The following is a 14,392-nucleotide window of genomic DNA, read 5'->3' on the forward strand; positions in this document are numbered from 1 at the left end:
AGAATATCTCAAATTCTATCACAACAAGCTTCAACTGCATCTATATCATAGAGATATAAAGGGTTAACATCATAGACAAATCGGAAGGACGTAACTGTCATAACTTGAAGAGAGCAAGAGCTATTGACTAAATGGGGAAATGAAGTTAATGAAAAACAAAATACATAACGTTGGTAAAATTGAAAAGGTTTTATGCACACAGTTAAATGCAGTTAAAATAAGGAGAAACATTTAACTGAAGGAGAAAATCTCCCTGTAACAGATTTCTCTTTCATTTATAAATGGCCTATAAGGAATTCATACCAATATACAAGAACTGTAAGTACAAGGTCAAAGCTAGTGAATGGGGAGGAAGAGAAAGTAGGAGGGAGAGGAGAAGAGAAAGCTCTCAACAAGCATATTTTAAAAGCTATAAATGACTAATAATAAAGGAAATGCAAAAAAATAAAGCCACTCTGAGATTCCACCTCACTCAGATTGGCAAAAGATGACAAAGTATAAAATGACAAATGTCAAATGGCTTGTGGGAGGATAGGAATGTTAACATTAGTGAAGCTATAAAATGACTCAACTATTCTGCAAAGCAATTTAGAACTATACCCCAAAATATCACTAAACTCTTCGTGCCCTCTGACCTACCAATACCACTATTAGTCATAGCCCAAAAAAGGGATCAAAGGAAGCCCCCCCCCCAAAAAAAAGGACAGATCTGTCCAAACATTCCTTTTATCGTAGGAAAGAACTGGAAACAAAATGGTACCCATCAATTAGAAAATGCATAAACAAATAATGATATATTATGGAAGAGATCATCTTGACACAAATCTGGTAACACTTGAATGAACTGCTGTAGAGTGAAATAAGAAGAATCCAAACAACTTATATAATTACAATATAGTTAAAGGAAAACAATTCTGACTGATTACTCATGACTTGGTAAAACTGATCATAGAGCATACTGTCGTCTCTTGGCAGAAATCAAAGAATATTTTTTTGGGGGGGGAAGGGATGTAAGGGGACAGAACATTAGTTATAGTGATACAAGAAAAAAAACCACAAATGAAACATCTTTAAAACACAGACAAGAGAACAGAAAACCATTTAGAAATGGACGGAAGAAATTAGACAATATTAATGCTATCATGTTAAATTTAATATAAGTTTGAGGGAAAAGTATATATCAGAATCTCACATACAATTTTTCTTTTTTGTTCTTAAGTGTCTTAAAACTTATTAGGTTCCATTGTTTTTCTCTAATTTCAAATCATCTCCTTTCATATTTCTTACAAGTACTCAACAACTAATTTTTTAAACAGTATAATCTTAAGTAATTTCACCTCAGTGATTTTATGTGAATTTCATCAAACTCCCTTGAGATAACTAGATTTGATCTTTCTGGCAGGGGAATGATCATTCTTTCAATTTCTCAGATGTGTGACTTCCATGTTATTCTTCACTTTGTATTCTCACCTCACATATATAATCAGTTGCCAAATCTTGTCATTTCCATCTCCACAATTCCCTCTTCTCTATTGCCCTACTCTCTTACACCTTAGCTCTGGACTGCTCCATGTCTTGCCAAATGGATTGCATCCTTTTTCTTCACACATGGCATTTTAGGGCCATCTTTGTATCTTTATATTAGCTAATTCCTCATAATTGAAGTGTATTTTCTTCTCACTTATACTTCAAAGAATTTCTCCCTTTTCAAGACCACCTTCTATAATGTCTGTCCTGAATGCAACTTCCAAATACATTATATCTATTTTGTATTTATTCTTCATGTACTTTATCTGAATATATTTACATATATATATATACATATATATATATGTGTTTTTATATATATATACACATATATATATATACATGCACTAATCCCCACTAATAAAATGTAAACTACTAGAGAACAAGAATTACTTTTTCTTTGACTTATCAGTGTCTAAAACATAAAAAATAATAAATACTTGCTGAATGACAAACATGACCATCTAGAGATGCTGTTTACAGATGATATAGTGCTGAATGCATCAGTTCTCAGAACACTTCAAACTAAAATAAGCATCATGATAAAAACAGAAGAGTTCCTTTACATCAGTGGCCCTCAAACTTTTTTAAATAGGGGGCCAGTTCACTGTCCCTCAGACTGTTGGAGAGCCAGACTATGGTAAAAACAAAAACTCACACTCTGTCTCCGCCCCTCAGCCCATTTGCCAGTGGGCCGTGGTTTGAGAACCCCTGCTTTACATGAAGTAAAAAAGCTTTAGCATTTAAAAAAATAATCTGTGGCTAGATTTAAGAAGGAAATTTCAACTGGGTAAAAAAAAAAAAAAATTACATTAAAAAAACACAAAAAAACAAAAACAAACCAAAAAAAAAAAAAAAAAAAAACTTTATAATCAAATATTTCAGATAAGGCACACAGGAAATTAACACAAATATATAATACCAGGAGTCATTCTCTAATGGATAAGTGGTAAAAATAGAATCTCCTCCAAAAAAATACATTAGGCATTTCTATGTTTTAAAACACATTATTTTATGTGGGGAAACAAAAAGAAAAACATCATAATCCCTGATCTCAAAGGAAACTTTCTTCAATTGAGGATTAAATGGAAAGCCCCACTAGTCCTTTGAGTTCTAATGGAAAGATCCAAAGCTTCTCAAGTGGACAGCAGCAAGACAGATGATAATTAAATGGTTCTCAAGACACAGTGACAGAGCAGAGCTAATGGTCCCCCTTCTGACCAGAAGGAGTGTCAATGGCAACTCCCCCCTCATTAAAGCAACATAAAACACCATATCTGCCCCATATTCAAGGGGCCTAGGGCCTGAAACCAATGGGAAGAAAAATCATCATAGGATTTTATCAGTCTTGGGTTAGGTGACTATGTTTGGGAAAAAGCATTTTGCCAGGCTGCATAGCTGTGCCTTCCTCTTAAAGATTATGATCAACTAGTTTTCAAAAGAAAGCTTTCAAATTGTTAAAGATTACCCCAAATCTCTAATAAGAGAATTGTAAACCAAAACAACTTTGATGGATCAAATTAGCAAAAATGAAAAAAAAATAGGAGTAATCAGTGTGGGAAGGATAGAAAGGCTATATAGTAAGATAGGTATACTAAAATGCTGTTGGTAAAGTCCAACCATTCTGGGAAGAAACTTAAATGTCCGTATCCAAACCACCTTGTGATTTCATTGTGAAATATATATCTCTAATAGAATAATGATAGAAAAGTCCAATAGATGTCAAAGTATTTTAGCAACAATTTTAATAGCAAAAAATTGTAAATTAATTACATGCCAGTCAATTGAAAAATAAAATTAAACTGGATACACCCTAATCTTAATCACAACTATTTGCCCCTGAAAACTATTGAGAAAAGACACCTCCTTATTTTCTGAGGTGAAGGAACTATGGGTATAGAATACTGTCTATACAACTAACATTTTAATTGGTTTTGCTATTTTTTCCCTATTTAATTTTTTTTTAAATTTGTATTATAGAGATCTCACTGGGTTGAGAAATGAACACCATGTAAAAATAAAAAACATCTATTTTTAAATGGTCAGGAAGAAATTAGTATCCAACTGGCAACAACATGACTGGTTTACTACTCTTCTCCAACTCTGAAGAATTTGATAGGTTCAGACCTGCATAAAAAGAGTATTTATACAGGGAAGAAATTATATATGTTTATAAGTACTGAGATACCAAAGGATGTAGGGTGATATAGGAACACTTATTTTTGCCTTCACATATTGGTGTCTTGCCCACTGATCGGAAATACCTTATCATTAGGCTGTAAAACTTTTGACAGGCAACAAAGTTTTGGGGACTTTCTTAGTATTCCCAGAGCTTAACCCAATGCTTAGCCAAAAATAGGCACTTAATAAATGCTAGCTGACTACCTGATTGATGCCTTCCAACAGTCCTGTCTCCTACATCTTATCAACAAGTTTAACTTCAGTTATGAATCTTTGCCATAATATCCCAGTCTTTACTGATCAACTCTACTGCCCAATTTCCTTTGTTTGAAATCAAGTTGCACTGTCTTATATGGTTCTATAAATGATTTCTATTAACTTTCTATTTCTGATTGGTCCATAACTACTCCTATGAGCAGTGAGAAGTACATACTTTTTTTATTCCCAAAGTATCTTGCATTATTATGCTAAGTTTAGGATCCTTGAAAAGAGAATGCTATTTGCAGAAAGAAAGAAAGAAAGAAAAGGAAGGAAGGAAGGAAGGATGGAAGGAAGGAAGGAAGGAAGGAAGGAAGGAAGGAAGGAAGGAAGGAAGGAAGGAAGGAAGGAAGGAAGGAAGGAAGGAAGGAAGGAAGGAAGGAAGGAAGGAAGGAAGGGAGGGAGGGAGGGAGGGAGGGAGGGAGGGAGGGAGGGAGGGAGGCAGGGAGGGAGGGAGGGAGGGAGGGAGGGAGGGAGGGAGGGAGGGAGGGAAGGAATTAAAATTAAAAATCTTAAACCAGAAAGACTAGCAAGAAATATAATTTTGGTCATGTCACCAAAGAATAAGAAAATACTTCCAAGTAAATGAGATAATTGGAAGACAAAAATGTTTTGGACACTTTGCTGCATAGTCCAAGAGAAAAGAAAAAGTCAAATTTTAGTGAATTTTCTTGTTCGGTAGCCATAACTCATCTCTAAAAAAGATAATTTGTTATGTTGAAATCTTATTCTCATAATTTAAAATTTTATACCTTCCTCTTCTTAGTTAAGTGAAAGCCAAAGTTGTAATTTTGCCTTCACTCACCCTGAAGAATCCTTATTAAAAGTAGATAATATTTAGGTTTAGATACCATCTCAACAATGAAGTGCCAGTTCATATCATCAGCTTTAATAGCCCTTCCATCTCTTTCATGATTGTTGCCAAAGCAGTTCATCTGGTTTTTGAGCTAATTTGCTGAGGTTAGAAAATGTATTTTAAATTCTGGATTGGAAGCTCTTTGAAGTCAAGGCTTTAATCATTGGGTAATTAGAAGAGTTCAATTTTTTTAGTCCCCATGAAAGCAGAATGGAGAGGGTAGTGGGTCCGTAAGAGTGGTGTGGTGAATGAGGTAGAGAAGAGACGTCTAATACGTGGATAATCTACAAACCAGACTTCGAGGTACACTTCCAGTACTAATCGATGTCACTGGACTCTACTTATGAAACTACTCCATTTCACTCTAGGTATAACCAGGACATCAATTTTAACACTAAAATTTAGTCAGGGTAACCTGGAAAGTACACAATCTGGATTTGCAAACAGAAACCAGAAAAACTTATTTAAAAGTATTCCAGAACCCACAATTCTCCATTTGGGGATCAAAATTTGGGTCTATGTAGGCCCAATTTAGCTCCAAAAACCTCTTTACTGTTTCATTTATAAAAATGCTAATCCTCTCTTCAATACTAACTTTGTGATTAGGTCCTTTCACATTGGTTCACCTGCTGTCATGATTTCTAGGATACAAGTTATTTCAAAAACCCTTCTACAAACTTAAAAATCCACTTAGATAATCAACATTGGCAATTTGGCCCAGATGATCACTGAACTCACTTTGCTCTTTTAAATTCTAGGACTCCATTACAAATATTGCCAGACTCAGATGATATAGTAATTTTGACAATTATTCTTTTCTTCTTTCTCTTTTATTCTTTGATATTAGAGGATGACTCTCTGCAAAGGAATAATACATAAAGAGAAATAGGATGATATTATTTAAAAAAAAAAAAAAGACATGCATTTTTATATGCAAGACAACAAATCTTAAGACTTACTGACCATCCAACTACAGGGATGATGGAATAGATGTTAGAATAAAAGAGCATATTTTAAGAGCCGAAGAGGAACTCAGCAGATAACCGGTCCAACATTCAGAGGCTACTTGAGGCCTTCCAATTAGCATACCATTCTACTTAGGGACAGTGAAGAGGAAGTTTTTCCTGACTTCCACTTAACACTCTGCCCCTTGGAGCAGGACAAGCATACCGCCCCCATGCACATGACAGCCCTTCAAATACCTAAACATGCTAAAACTATTATTAAAAACCCCAGTTCTCCGGATCCTCATATGACAGACTTAAATCACCTTCATCCTGGTTGACAGATTCAATCAGCAACTAACAATATCTAGTCAAAATTTTGACACTCAGAACACAATATTCCAAATGTCATCTGACCAGAGCAGAGTACAGAGGGAAGAGCTTCTCCATTAGTATGCAAGCTTTTTTATTTACATGATCTGAGGCAAAGTGAAGTGGGCAGAACCAGAACATTGTGCACTGTAAAGCCAACATTGTGCAATGATCAACAGGGACAGACTTAGAATGCACACAATTGCATGATGAAAAATACAACGATGAAAGACAATTCCAAGAGGCTCATGATAGAAAATGCTTTGGGACACTTTGCTGCATGGCCCAAGATGTATTTTACAGATCAAATACAAACAGATACAGATCAAAGCATATTTTCACTTTATTAGCTTTTTATTTCTGGTGACTTTCTCCATTTGTTCTGATTTTTCTTTCACAACATGACTAATGTGGAAATATGATTAATAGGACTGTACATGTATAAACTATATGGAACTGCTTGCCATATTGGGGTAAGGGAAGGGAGGAAAAAATATGGAACTAAAAACTTATAAAATGAATATTGAAAACTATCTTAACATGTAATTGGAAAAAAGCCAATATTATTTTTTTAAAAGGCTTAAAAATAAATGCTTAAAGCAATCCCAAAAAAAGAATATAAGCTCTTTGTGGGTAGGAACTAATTTTTCTTAGTCTTTGGAAACCTAAAATTTAACAGAGTACCTAATATATAGCAAATGTTTAATAAATAATTATTAGTTAATTGACTGATTATTGCTAGAAATCATTCTCTCAATATGGTCCAAGATTGAATTCATTTATGGGGAGGAAGAAGAGGGAAGAAAAGGAGGGGTGCTGTCACATCATACTATTTACCAATATTGCCTTTGTAATTCACAAATTTAAAGACTAACTTCCCCATTTGGTTAAATGAAAGATATTTTGTTATTATTGCTTGTTTTTTTTTTTTTTTTAATTCCCATGATCAAATATATGACACAGCAGAAAAAGCTTTAAATTTGCAGTCAATGGCCTCTAATTAAAGGGTTCTTTCACTTCCTATCTGTATAACCTCAGGTCACTTCACTATTCTGGAGAGTCAATAGAAATAATTACTAAAAAGTCAACAAAAAACCCAATATGGTCCAGAAGTTAGTTAGGTCCATCATTCATACCACAATCATTCCAGGTGGCACCCCTCACCTGCCAGAGCCCCCCAATTGGTTTCCAGCTCCACTAACCCCCAATCCATCCTCCAAGCAGTCAACAAATGGACATTCCTAAAGCATTTGCAAGTCAGATCCTATTTCTCTGCTCCACAAACTTCAGAAATTCCCTTTTTAAGGCCTGTTCTTTGGCATTTACAGACCATCAGGATCCTGCTCCAGACTCATTCTGCAATCACCCACATTCCTACAATGCAAACTCCAGCTAAGAGTCTTCATGTTTGGGGTTCTCAACACAGGATTCCCCATCTCACCCAGAATTCACGCCTTTACACGGGCTGCCTTAAATAACCTAGAATGTTCCCTTTGTCACATCTGCCTCATGGACCCAACAGCTCCTTTCAAGGATCAGCTCCTGCTTCAAGAGTCCTAATCAGCCTAAATGTTGCTGCCATCCCCATTCCACTCTCCTTTGGTATATATATTCTCTATATATCTGTGACAATTATCTTCACTCTCCCAACAGGGACTCCTTGGGCACCCACAGAAGCCCTTCTACACATGTACACCCTGAGCTAAGCATTATGCTTGGCACTTAGTGGGCACTTTATCAGCAGACTATAAGCTCTATTAGCTCCTATTAAGCTCTAGGAAGGCCAGAACTCTAACAATATTTGTCATCCGTACTTCAAAGTCCTTTCAAAGTGAAACTTACCCCTGAATTTCTGCTGTTCTATATTTTCACACCATCATGCAGGGATTTACTTGATGCTTCTTTCTCTCCTACAGACAAGTTCATTTAGATGAGGTTACTTTCAAAGATTCAAATGGCTCCGGCTCTCTCTGATTCAGAATGGGGCAGATCACAAGCTATCCTTGCATGTCCAACCTGGGACAGTCAACTATGTTTTGCAACAATTTGTCATAAAGGCTGCATCTAATGTAGTGAAAATCCTCTTGGTTTTTTTTTCCTTCATCAAGAGAGCAGCAATGGCGCACTTGGGCCAGGGCCTGGTCACCCCTTGTTCTTGCCACATAACTACTATATCTTCTTTTCCTATCACACAATTCATAACCAGGAGAGATCAACTAGCCTGTCCCTTTTCCTCAGATAGTTCATACTCTTCTGCTTCTCTTTTTCCCTTGGTTGAGGAAATCTTCCCTACTCACTCCCTGATTGTCATTCCTATTCATTCCTGAAAACCCAAATAAAATTCCAATTCCCCTAGGTGAAGTAGACTCTTCAATCTCCCTTCAAAACACATAAAACATTTAATTAATAATCTTGGGAATATTCAGCATGAATTATTTTGAGTGTCATTTTTCCCCATTGAACTTTTAAATTTCATGAGGGCAAGGATTCAATCTTATCTAAACTGAATTTTCCTCAGTGTCCATACACAGTGGGCATTTTGTATATATTTATCGTATATACAATATGTACCGTGTGTGTGTATGTATATTTTTACACACACACACACATACACACACACTCACATATACAATATGTATAACTTTGTATACCTCTTTCCATACAGGTTGTCTCTCCTGTTAAAATGTAAGCATCTTCACTGTTGTAGAGTTGTGAAATGATCCAACCATTCTGGACAAAAATTTGGATCTATGCCCAAAAGGCTATAAAACTGTGCATGCCCTTTGATCCAGTCTGTACCCCAAAGAGATCATAAGAGAAAAAAGACCCACATGTGTAAAAATGTTTGTGGCAGCCTTTTTTGTAAGTGGCAAGAACTAGAAATTGAATGGCTGCCCCTCAGTTGGTGAATGGCTGAATAAATTATGTTATATTAATGTATAATTAATGTATTAATTAATATACGGAATATTATTGTTCTGTAAGAAAGATCAGCAGGATGATTTCAGAGAGGCCTGGAAAGTCTTACATAAACTGGTACTTTGGAAGTGAACAGAACTAAGAGAACACTGTATATATTATATACAGTGTTCTCTTAGTATAATATATAATATATATTATACTTAGTATAATATATATAATATATAATATATATATCATATATTATATATTATATATATATAACAAGATTATGCAATTATTAACCATCAATGGACTTATCAACAATAAGGTGATTCAAGACATTTCCAAGAGACTTGGAATGGAAAATGCCATCCGTATCCAGAGAGAGAACTATGGACATTGAATGTGGATGGATGCATAGTGTTTTCACTTTCTTGTTGTTTGCTTCCCTTTTTTTTTTCCCCTTTCCCATGCTTTTTCCCCTTTTGATCTGTTTTTCTTGTGCAGCATGACAAATATGAAAATATGTTTAGAAGAACTGAACATGTTTAATTTATATTGAATTGTTTACTGTCTTGGAAGGGAAGAAAGGGAAGAGATAAAATTTGGAACACATGGTTTTACAAAGATCAATGGCCAAAACTATCTTTGCTATGTATTTGGAAAAGTAAAATACAATTGAAAAAAAATTTTTTTAATAAAATAAAATGTAAGCATCTTGAAGGCAGGAATCATTTTTTGGATTTTTTCTTTGTATACAATATAGTAGGTTTTTAATAAGTAGTTAGTGGTTACAAGACACTACCATATCCCCAGATCTGAATCTAACCACTGAATCAGCCCTTCAGTAAAGTACTAAGTGAGCATTTCCTACATAAACCATAAGTTCCCTAATATAGTTTGCTCAGAGGACACTAAATTTGTGTCAACTTTGTTTTTAAAACTCACTATCAACTAGAAGCAATTTACCCCTCTGAAGTTCAAATATCTTGTTTGGCATCAAAATCTCTATTTTCTAGTGATGGATTTGATGGCCAGTGGTATTGACTGGCTTGAGTACCATCTACAACTTAATCAGCACCGTCAATCTGGCATTTATGAATCAACTGGTGCTCATTTGTCTGAAAGAAGCATCAGTGATAATATGAGAACTTTTTTCCATTTACAAGTTCTCAGCCTCTTTATATTCAATCTTGTGCATCGATCTGAATGTTACACACACACACACACACACACACACACACACACACACACACGTTGTTTATCCTTTTTAGAACCGGATCATGACATCTGGGAGGTGATGACATGACTGGCAAGTGAATTAAATTTATACAAAATCATCACTAGCCTCACTTTCTCCTCCAAAACCACTTAGGTGCAGTGAGCAGACATGGATCAGGACCACTGGAGACGGTCACTAATGTAGTGAAAAACCTTGGCATTTTTAAGCTAATATCTTTAACAGGTCTCACTGACTGAGGCAACCAATCATTCAGTGATTAAAGTAAGAAATGAGGCTGAGAATGGTTTCTTTTATCGAGCATAATATGTAATATATAATATCTAGACATAATTTTATATAGGTACATATATAAAAATATATAAACACATATACATATACACATGCATATATAGAGATGTGTATATGTGTATATGTACACACACACACACACACACATACATATATATATATATATACACACACCTGTGTGTTTGAACTTTTGGAGATATTAAAATTTCTAAAAATTGTTTATCTTCCCATCCTGCTTCAATATTAATGCCTCAGACTAAAATAACACTAAACTACAAACACACACACCCCTCTCCCAGAACAGGCTTCAAAGGGAAAAGAGATTAGGATCTTCTCTCAGCTCTCAGATAACCACTTATAATGTACTGGGAGAAATTTGTTGCTGAACACTGACGATCAATGGCAACAGAAAGTGTCAAGGAATTCACTTAAGCCTCAAATTTACATTTCTTCTTGTCCATACATATATCACGTTCTTATTACTCCCTGATTACTATCAAAGATTAGAGGACCTAGAGGGTAGAAAGGAGGTAAGGAAAGGAATAAAATAATGGTTTCAGTATCATTTTAATTAGAGATAAGGAAATAGGATGCTTTCTCCACAAATGCAGATTTAATCTGAATAAATATTTTTAAAAATTGAAATAACACAAAAATTTCAGATATTCCTTGAAAAGAACCAAAAAGGAACAAGCTTTACTGGCCAAACCTTATAAAATCACTAGATCTGGCTATCTGGGTAATAACCAGAAGGAAATTCTATCATGTAATATGAGTAACTGTTGTTTGGGCTTCACTCTGGAAGAGGACCGTGACATCAGGGAATTGATGCCAAGTGAATTGAAGTGAGAGCGGAAAAGTCTCACTTTCCCCTCCAGAGCCCTAGCTCCCAGGCCAGAAATGGATCAGGATGAGCAATGGCCCTGGATGACCAGGGAGATCTTGGCTTTTTGAAGCTAAGTTTTTTTTTGTTTTGTTTTGTTTTTCCAGGTCTCAGTTTGACTGAGTCAACACCCAATGAGTGATTCAGGCTAGGTGAGACATGAGGCACAGAAAGGCCAATCTGAGCAAGGCCAAACCCTCTGGGTTTCTGGCCAAAACAAGTGCTATTTACTTCTCTCTGAGCCAATCAGAACAAGTCAAACCAACTGGGCTCGGCCAATCAACTAGTGCAGGGGTTCTCAAACTGGCCCGTGGCGGCCCAACGGGTGCTGGCAAATGGGCCGAGGGGCTGTTTTACTCTATCCGGCCCTCCCAGTCTGAGGGACAATGAACTGGCCCCCTATTTAAAAAGTGTGAGGACCACTGGGCTAGAGCTAGGGCGATTTGGGTGTAAGGCACACTCCCTAGGAAAGGAAACTCCCACTTGAAGTATGGTTTCAAGCAGTGAATATTTTAAATGTGCGTCTTTAATAGCATCTTTGATTAAGATGACTGGTTCAAAAACGGTGCTCGCTAGTTCTCTGTATGGAAAGGCGATCACTGCTTGTTTAAACAAATTATAGCATTATAAGATCCCATGGAGCAAGGGTCATAAGTGAAAGTGGGGGTGGGGCAGGGAACGGCAGCCCACCTTCAAGTCTTACATCCGGGCCCTAATTTCAAGGGCCTAACAACAATTTTTCTTCACTAATGGAAGCGCAGATTCCATCACAGGACTTTGAGTTCCAAATTTCACCTACAGTGTCTCCAACATCATTTTTCTTATACCTATTAAAGGTTTAGTCTAGACGCTGACAGTCATTAAGGGAAAACTATCACTGGATTATTAAGCTACCATCAGTATAGTAAACCAACTCGTATTAAAAATGACCAGTCTCTGGAGGAAGCAGAAAAACACAAACATGTAAACACACGCACATAAATGTGTTTTAAAGAGCTATGTTTTAGTTTAAATAAAGCCCTGTCGGGGACCACAAACCAAAACTTTAACGCTTTAAATTTAAATCCAAGATAATTGGTTTGTCGGCGTATTCGAAGTATGAGAAAAGAACTGGAAATATGTGCTTCTTCCACCGGAGTTTATTTATATCCTACTTTCACGACCCACTTTTTAAACATTATGAAATAGCCTCTTTTCTCATCCAATTTTTGCTCTAAAAGTTTTTCTCTAGTGAGTTCATAAAGGTCAAATAAATACTTACTGCTATTCTCTTTTTATTTAAAATAAATAAATAAATAAATGGACTTCCTTTAAAAAAAAAAAGTCTGACCTCAAGCTTCCAAGGACTCCTGGGCGCTGTTCAATACGCCAGTGTGGGCAGAAAGTGCTTAAGTGGGGGGAAAAAATCAATTCGGCCCTTGTAAGTACAGTTCTATAATTAGGAATGAGAATAGCATCAAATGTAAAGTACACTGTGAAAAAGGCTTATTTTTAAACACAAATCCATTTCTTTCTCTCACGACCAACAAAATCAAGGGCGATCCGGCGGCTAAAGCGGCCACATCCCAGGGAAGCTCCTGTTAACAACTTGGGGATCCCATTACACGGCAGCTAGGGAGGTGATCCTCTCCGGACATGTTCCTCCTCATCAACGGCCCTTGCTCCACTGTACAATAAAGTAAGACTTAAAAGTGTGCGGAATAATGGTGTTTAAATGTCCATAAAGGAAAAAAGAAAACCTGGAATCGCCCCAATTCTGGGTCCTAGCGTAGGGCGCTATTAGGAGAACAACTGGAGAAGGCAAAGGCTCGCGTGGCCAGCGGCGCCCCAAGTCTGCACAAGGCGCCGCTTCCCGTGCCCAGCCTCGCCTTCTCGCCAGGGAAGGTCAAACTGCCGCCCGGAAAGGTAATTGACCAGCCTTCCCCTGAGTGAAATCTACAAGGGGAGGGGGGAGCTGCCGGGAGCGGCAGAAGGGCGCCTCCCGGGGCTCGGACCCCGCGGCTCGGACCCTCCCGGATCTCGGGACCCGCGGCTCGGACCCTTCCGGAGCGGACCCTCCCGGGGCTCGGACCCTCCCGGGGCTCAGACCCCGCGGCTCGGACCCTCCCGGGGCTCAGACCCCGCGGCTCGGACCCTCCCGGATCTCGGGACCCGCGGCTCGGACCCTCCCGGGGCTCGGACCCTCCCGGGGCTCGGACTCTCCCAGGGTTCGGACCCTCCCGGGGCTCGGACCCGCGGCTCGGACTCTCCCACGGTTCGGACCCTCCCGGGGCTCGAACCCCGCGGCTCGGACCCTCCCCGAGCTCGGGACCCGCGGCTCGGACCCCCCTGTCCATCAGAGGCCGCGGACACGCCGCCCACGCCGCGAGGGGAGGGGAGGGAGGGGGCCCACGCGCCAGAAAAGTTTTTAGGTTCTGGGTCTGGAAGTGCGCAGCGCCCAGGCGGGGGATCTCCAAGCACTTACCGCGGTCGGAGCGGACGTCGGGCGCAGGCGTCCCGGGGCTCGAGGCTCGCGGCTTCGGGGCCCCGCGCTCCCGGCTCCCGGCTCCCGGCCTCTTCCTAATGGGTGGCTCCGTTGCGGGCGCGCGGCGCGGTCAGAGCCCGGAGCGGGGCCGGGGCGCGCACCTGGACGCCCCACAGCACCTGGGAGAGGCGGCCAGCGCAAGCCCGGAAGAGCCGCGCCCCCCGCCCCGGAGCCCCGCCCCGCGCCCCGCCCCGGCCAGGTGACACGCCCCCTCCGCGGCCTCCGCTCCGGCTGCGCCCGCCGATCGCCGCGGGGGAGGGAAGATACGCCAGTGGGGAAGCCGCTCATCCGCGGGGGCGAGGGCCTCGGGAGCCGGGCTCACCGTGGGGGCGGGGCTTGGGCCGGGGCGGGGATGGGCCTGCTACCCCCGGGCAGGGCTAGGGCAAGCCCCGCTGGGCGCTGCGGGGCTCCGGCC

At 39.3% G+C, this 14,392-nt stretch overlaps 1 protein-coding gene across 2 annotated transcripts in view; it reads right to left on the bottom strand.

Annotated features, from left to right (window-relative positions):
• The window catches only part of ARAP2 (ArfGAP with RhoGAP domain, ankyrin repeat and PH domain 2), a 209,265-nt gene extending 195,148 nt beyond the window's left edge, over positions 1-14,117 (bottom strand). For both annotated transcript variants that reach the window (XM_074276137.1, XM_074276136.1), the window contains exon 1: positions 13,918-14,117. The gene's annotated coding sequence lies outside the window, so the exon portion shown is untranslated. The remainder of the gene's footprint in view (positions 1-13,917) is intronic.
• Between the last annotated feature and the right edge of the window lie 275 nt (positions 14,118-14,392).

Source organism: Sminthopsis crassicaudata, chromosome 6, assembly GCF_048593235.1.
Source record: "Sminthopsis crassicaudata isolate SCR6 chromosome 6, ASM4859323v1, whole genome shotgun sequence".
Classification (NCBI taxonomy): Eukaryota; Metazoa; Chordata; class Mammalia; order Dasyuromorphia; family Dasyuridae; genus Sminthopsis; species Sminthopsis crassicaudata.